Below are 7,481 nucleotides of genomic sequence, written 5' to 3'. Positions count from 1 at the left end.
TTTGGCCCATATAGTTTATGCACATCTACATGGATATGTTTAGATGTGGTTTGCAGGCAGGCAAAAATAGATATCTCTAGCATTAACTCCCCCCAGTCATTTTTCAAAGGGGACTTTGACTCCTGCCAGGAGGGAAAGCAGAAGGTAGGGGCTAGAGGCTGGCCCCTCTGTTTTCCTCAGAGAGAGATGGTACTGGGCTAAAATTATATCTCTTTGCTTCCTTAAATATCATTAGCCTAGAGAAAGCAGATTTTAGGTTCAAGCCAAGCTCCATATAACACTTTTTTAAAAGGGAAAGCAATGTCTCAAGCTTTATATTCAGGACTTGACCCCCTACTCCCCAGATGCCAGGTCCACAATGAACACACATAGCAAATAACAAATAAACAAAATAGCATATTAAAATACAAGTCAAGAGACAAACCGAAATCAGAGGAAAATATACATATGGAACATAGGCCAGACAATACAGATCAAATGAGCTCTCCCCTTGGAAATGAGGTAACAAAGCTCAACCAAGAGAGAGAGGGAGTCCCCAGTTTCACCCAAGGAGAAATTCCCCAAAGTCTCTAATGTAACAAACTCGGGATAAAGGCAGGACAGATTTTCTGCTCCTCTATATATCCTCTTCTTCCCAGAGTCTGTTGGTCTTCAGGGATTTTGAAGAAAGGTTTTAATGGTGCATCATCTTCTCTTTCAAAGCTGCAAGCCAGAAAAGTCAAGAGGATCTCTCTCCTCTCTTACTCTCATTAACTCTGTTTTCACCTCATTTGCAGGCATGTGATTGATTGATCTCGTTGATCTCAATCAATGAGAAAAGAGTCCTGTGCAATGGGCCTTTTGAGCCAAGGGTTAGATTTACATCACAAAAATTATTCTTCATAATAGAAACAGAACTCCTTTTATGAGATATGTATGGTGCTAACATCTAGACCAAAGAAAGACAAAGGAGGGAAATATAATTATGGACCAATCTTACTAATGACTATGTAAAATTTAACATAGTATCTTCCCAATGAAATCACAGTAATACATCCAGAAAATAATTCACTATGATCAAGTTGGATTTATATAAGGAATGAAAGTATTAGGAAAACAATTAGCATAATAATATAAATGACAAAAATAACAAAACTCATATAATCATTTCAATGGATGAAGAAAAGCCTTTGACAAAATATGACTGGTTTATGTTTAACAAAAAAAAAACTTAAAAAGCAAAGGCATTGAAGATTTCTTATGTAATATGATAAAACATATTTAAAACTAAGCACTAGTATTGTTTGCAACAGAGAAATACTAGACACATTTTTCTCTTACAACTGTTACTTTATATAGTTCTATACATGCCAGCTATATCAATAAGACCAGAGGACAAAATTTTAAAAAATATAAACAAAGATGAAACCAAAAAACACTATTTACAGATGACCTGAGGATATGCTAAGAAAACTATAGAGAATCTGTGAAGAAGGTAATCAATATTATCAACAGCTTCTGTAAAGTAGTAGGATACAAAATAAATGCACAAAATTAATTTTTCTATCTAGTGCCAAAAATAACAAGAAAAAAGAAAAATTCTATTTAAAATAACTACAAAATGCATCAAATATTTGTAAGTTAACCCACCAAGACAACCACAAGATTTATATAAATGCAACTTTTAAAATACTCTTTAAAAAAAGACTTAAATAAGTTGAAAGATAAACTACTCATGGTTGGGCCATGTCAATATAACAAAAATGAGCATGCTAACTAGATCAATGTAAAGATATGGTGTTATATCATGCAAAGGTTAATTTTACAGAGCTGAAGAAAGCAATAACAAAACTTATTTGAAGGAATAAAAGTTCTAGAATCTCAAGGAGAATAATGAGGAAAAGTATGAATGAAAGGGACATAGTATTATCACATCTAAAATTGTATTATAGAGCAATAATTATGAAAACTATTTAGTATTGGTTGAAAAGTAATGGAAGTGGAAGAGACTACATAATCAAGAAAGAGAAGCAAAAAAATGTTTCCCCAGGTGGGAGGGATGGGTAGGAGAAATTAATGCTTGTTAATTTAAAAATATGTATGTATGTATATATATATATACACCCATGACGTAATTTTAACACAAAGCCTGATATTTAATAAAAACAAAAACAAAGGGAAGTGTCAAAGGAGACTCCCTTTTTGAGAATTGCAAGAAAAAACTCATTAGAATAAGAAAATTTTTGCATCATATATCACTATCTGCTAGTTTAATATCCAGGCTATATAGGGAATTGACACAACTGTATAACACTAACAGCCATTCCTCAATATCCAAGTGGCCTAAGGATATTTACAAAGTTCTCAAAGATTTACAAATTACTAATGTCCTTATGAAAATATGTTACAAATATCTAATAGTAAGAGAAATACAAATTAAAACAAGACAAGTACTTCATTTCTGCAAACTGCAAAGATTCCTATAAATTGGAAAAAAAGAAAAAAAATGAGAAGAAAATATCAGAAGGGTCACTGGAAGACAAGCGAAGTAATAAATAGTTGTTTATAGGTATGTTTATGCCCGACTGTTCTTCTAGATTACAACCTGGAACTATACATGAAAAGTGACTAAACTGTCTAACCCGTTTGAACTGACAATCCAACTACTGGGCAAATATTTTGAAAAGCTCAAAGACAGAAACAAAGTTCCAATATATACAAAATTATTCATAGCAGCACTCTGTGCTACTAAATTAGTGAGTACAAAGTGGGTGCCCATCAAATCTGGAATAATTTTTAAAAAACAAAAATATTCTTTATGAATGTAATAGAATATTACTATACAATCAAGAAATCATAAGTATGCAGAATTCAGAGAAACATGGTAAGATGTTTTGAACTGATGCAATGAAATAGAAAAAAATGAAAAGAACAAAATATACAATGACCATAGCAATGTAAATGAAAAGATTCTTAAAAGGAAATGGAGGCTCAGATTCTTGTAATCTAGCCAATAGTTCACTAATGTTCAGACTCCTTAAGAGTCTGCCCAATATGACAGATGTTCTAATAAACTTTGTTTTTGGCTGGAAAAAAAAATTTACCTGAGTAATAGAGTCTCAGTGGATGGACTAGAGTAGGGAGAGACTTAAGGCAGGCAAACCAACCAAAAGAGCATAGCAACAGTCCAGGCATGAGGGTCCACATCAAGATGATGGTCAGTGTCACAAAAAGAAGGGGGCATATAAAAGACATGTTAGGAAGGTAGAATTGACAGGACTTGGTGAGAGAAAGTAAGGAGTTGAGGATGGCACCTAGGTTACAAGCCTAGATGACTCTGGGAGGATGGTGGTATCCTTAACGGTAATGGTTAAATTCAGAAGGAGGAAGGATTTGAAAGGAAAGATGAGAAGTTCCATTTGGGACATATTGAGTTTAAATTGTCTACTGGACATCCAACTTAATATGTCCAATAGGCAGTTAGAGATGGGAGTCTAAAGTTTAGGAGACTGATTGTGGCTGTATAAGTAGATTTGAGAATCAACAGAATAGATACAGAGTATAGAGTAAGAACAAAAGAAACAAAAAAGAACAGTATAGAGTAAGAAAGAAACAAAAGAATAGTATAGAGTAAGAACAAAAGAAGGCCTAGGACAAGCTGGAGCACACCCGCCGCTGATGGGCATGACCTGGATAAAGAGCAAGCAAAAGTGAAGGAGCCCACAGACAGGTAGGCAGGACAAAGACCAGTAATGAGTAGTGTCTCATAAGGAACTTAAAGTCTAATAGAAGAACAAACAACTCATGTTCCACCAAGAGTGACAGGGAACTGTATTTCCACAAGACAAAAGACTGAAGGATGGAGGAGTTACAAAATGACTAAAAAAAAATGTAAAGGAAAACAATACTGAAAGACTTCTGAATTCTGATCAATGCAGTGCTGACCCAGGACTTCCAAATACAGCTTGTCTTCTACAATTTGGCAAGAAAGGTGATAATGTCAGTATGTCTTGTGCTCCTACTAGATGCTATAGTGAAGTCATAATACTGGGTGTGCGTCACCATCACTGTTTCCATGGCAATAGACTAATGTCAGACATGGATGTGAACTTCACTGCAGGATCAAACAGCAAAAAGTAGGATTCAAGCACACTGTCACTGATTATGCTCTCATCTTTCTCGAACTTCACATACTATTTGGGATGATGGTCTGTGATATTCTTTCAGATCATGTACCTCAGAACCCTTGTTTTATACAGGAAGAGAAGAAGCATTCTGCAAGAAATTTTCCAAGCTTATGTTCATAAGCCAGCAGCAGGAAGAGTTCAAAAGGATCTTTGTTCCTTGAGCCTGTAGAAGGGCAGGACAGCGCAGAACATGGGAGCGCCAGTATATAAAATAGATACATAATGTTCCTTTGTCTCAGAGTAGTCAGTAAATCAACTAGCATTTATTAAGCACCTACTATGTTACAGACACTGTGCTAAGCACTAGAGATACAAAATAAGACAGAAGATAGTCTCTGCTCTCAAGGAGCTCACTGTCTTAATGGAGGCTTAGAGGCTAAGGGTATATGGGCAAGAGTTATTGATGGACCCTGCAGGGCTCTGACTGAGGCAAAAGAATGGTATAACGACTACAATGCTATAGGTCTTGCCTTAAGTCATGGGAGATGATGAGATCTCCAAGAGAGAAAATGTAAAGATAGAAGTGAAGCTCCCAGGACAAAACTCTGTTGAATACCCAGACTAAGGGGCACTGGATTTGGGATCTAGGAAAGGAGCAGAAGGGGTAGTATGTCCTAGCCAGAAAGCTAGGAGGAAAAAAAAAAACAAGAGAATCATGGAAGCCAAGAGACGAAAGAGGGTCCAAAAAGAAGGGGTGATCAACTGTGTCAAAAGCTGCAGAAAGAAGCAAAGAGAAGCAAAACCAACCAGTTGGTGGGGACAGAAGAATGTTCAAGCGAGTACTGCCACCTACATTGTATTCAGAGCCAATTTACTATTATCAGTTATAGAACTCCACAGATCTCACTGAGTCAAGGCAGCTTAGCATTCTTCTGGTTTATATCAAAAATACTTATTAAATATGACAATATTGTTCAGTAGGAAATAAGGCATAATTTCCTCTATTTTACTTCAATATATCCCCAATCTTCCTTTATCATGGGCATGTTGCATAGACCCAGACCAATAGGTCTAGATTGAAGAATTCTTTCAGTATATTTGAAGCCCAAAAGTGTTCCATGGTCAAATGAGTTTTGAAAATAATGTTATGTTGGTTTCCTGAGCCTTAAGTATATATTCATTCATTCAGATTTATATACTACTTTCCTGAAAAGAAATAAAGTCTACATTCAGATCCATTCCTTTTTTAGGGTATTGGAAGGGGGAAAAAAGAAGTGGAACTCTGAGCAATTAAAAACAAATGAATGGTGGTCTCAGAGACTGTATAATGGTAGAAAAAAGAGAAATTTCTAGAACAAAATGTATACAGTATCAGAATCCTTCACTGTGTGAGATATTTGAGTTTAACTGTTGTTCCTTATCATAGCAATGTTCAATCTGGACCTTTGGGAAGGGAGGGGCATGGATTATTTTCCTACAGAATTTAGTGTGATATAAAGACAAAAGGCATCAAATAAATATGTTAAAAGCAAATACAATAAAATACAAAAACTAGTACTATCTTCAATGACAAAACACCAAGAAAGTCTTCAAATAAGTAAAGGTCTAAACCATGGGTGCTTCTTTCTCACTATTATTTGATTTAGTTCTAGAAATGTTGGCGAAAGATCTAAACATTGGAAGACACAAAAATATTATCCTTTACACATGACATGATAGTTTACCTAGCAACACTCCTCCCATAAAAGAGAATCAAAGTAATTGAAACACATGGGTTTAGTAAATAGAAAGGTACAAAATAAACGCAGAAAATCACCAGTATTTCTGTATAATACTTACAAAAACCAGGAATAAATTATCAAAAGAAAACTTGTATTCTAAATGACTACAATATGCATAAAATATCTGTATATTAACTTACCAAAACACTCAAGACTTACATAAACTAGAAATAATCCTTACGGTAATAGTGGAAAACCTATGTAATTGGAGAAATGTTCATTTGTTGTGATTAGTCAACAGAAATATAACAAAAATTACATAATTATACTTTCTAAACAGATTTACATATTAATTTTATGCTGATCAAAATGCAAAGTGAGAATTTTAACAGAATAATAAAATTCATTTTGAGTAACAAATAATCTAGAATCTTCTGGGAAATGATAAAGAATAAATTTAGGGAACACAACTCTCACCATTTCTCACTCTGTATTATAAAGCATTAATTCTCAAAACTATTACTAGTTAAAACATAAAAAATCAGGTAAAGAGTTAACTAAGCGAGACCCAGAAGTAAAGAAATAAAGTATTCTGTTTTGAAAAATAGAAATTACTCAGGAAAGATATCTCTATCTGACAAGAACTGCTGGGGAAATGTTAATGCTGTTTGGAAGAAATAAACATTAGGCTATTATCCACTGCCCCTTGTTTTACTCACTTCTCAATGCCTCCTAATTTGACTTCTAATTTCATCACTAACGCTACTGTCTCCAAGGTTACCAATAATCTCTTACTTACTCAATCTGCCTCTATGACTTTGTCTCCCACGCCTGGAATATACTCCCTATTCACCTCTGCCTCCCAGATTCCCTAATTCCTTCAAGGTTCAGACCAAGTGCTTCCTTCTACATAAATCCTGCTTTGATTTCCCCAGTCACAAGTGTCCTCCCTGGGGAAGTTAGTTTGTGTTTACTTTAAATATATTTTGTATTTATCTGTGCTCATATTGTATCTCCTTCCTCCAATGGAATTTAAGCTCCTTGAGGGAAACGAGGGTTGCACTACTTTCTTCATATGCCAAGTACCTAGCTAAATGTTTGGTACCTCAAGGTGGTTAATAAATGCTTGTTGGTTGAATGAATGATAATACATGTAAAGTGTTTTTACAAGCTTTAAAACGGAATATCAATGTCAGTTCTTGTTATAATCATTATAGGTCCTATTCACAAAGCTCAAGTCCCATTACAATTAACTATGAAAAGTAATTGTTGTAGTGAAATTTCACAGTAATAAATATTATCGTCTGCTGTGCAAAGCCCTTCAAACCCTATTTCCCCCCACCCCTGTATCTTTCCAGTCTTCTTATATCTTACACTCCTGCCCAGTACTCAGCCATCCAATGATGCCAGCCTTACTGTTCTTCAAACAAGACACTCCATCTCTCAACTATGGGCATTTCTCCTTGCTGTCTTCCATGATTGGAATTCTCTCCCTCCCCATCTCCACCTCCTGCCTTCCCTGGCATCCTTCAAGTATCAGTCAAAATTTCACCTTTTACAGGATGCCTTTCTTGATCTTTAATGCTAGTACCCTTCCTCTCTTGATTATTTCCAATTTATCCTGAATAAATTCTGTAATTTCCCCCATTAGGCT

The sequence above is a fragment of the Vombatus ursinus genome, unplaced genomic scaffold (assembly GCF_900497805.2).
Source record: "Vombatus ursinus unplaced genomic scaffold, bare-nosed wombat genome assembly UNPS02014841.1, whole genome shotgun sequence".
NCBI classification, from domain to species: Eukaryota; Metazoa; Chordata; class Mammalia; order Diprotodontia; family Vombatidae; genus Vombatus; species Vombatus ursinus.
Note: the sequence above shows the minus strand (reverse complement) of the source record.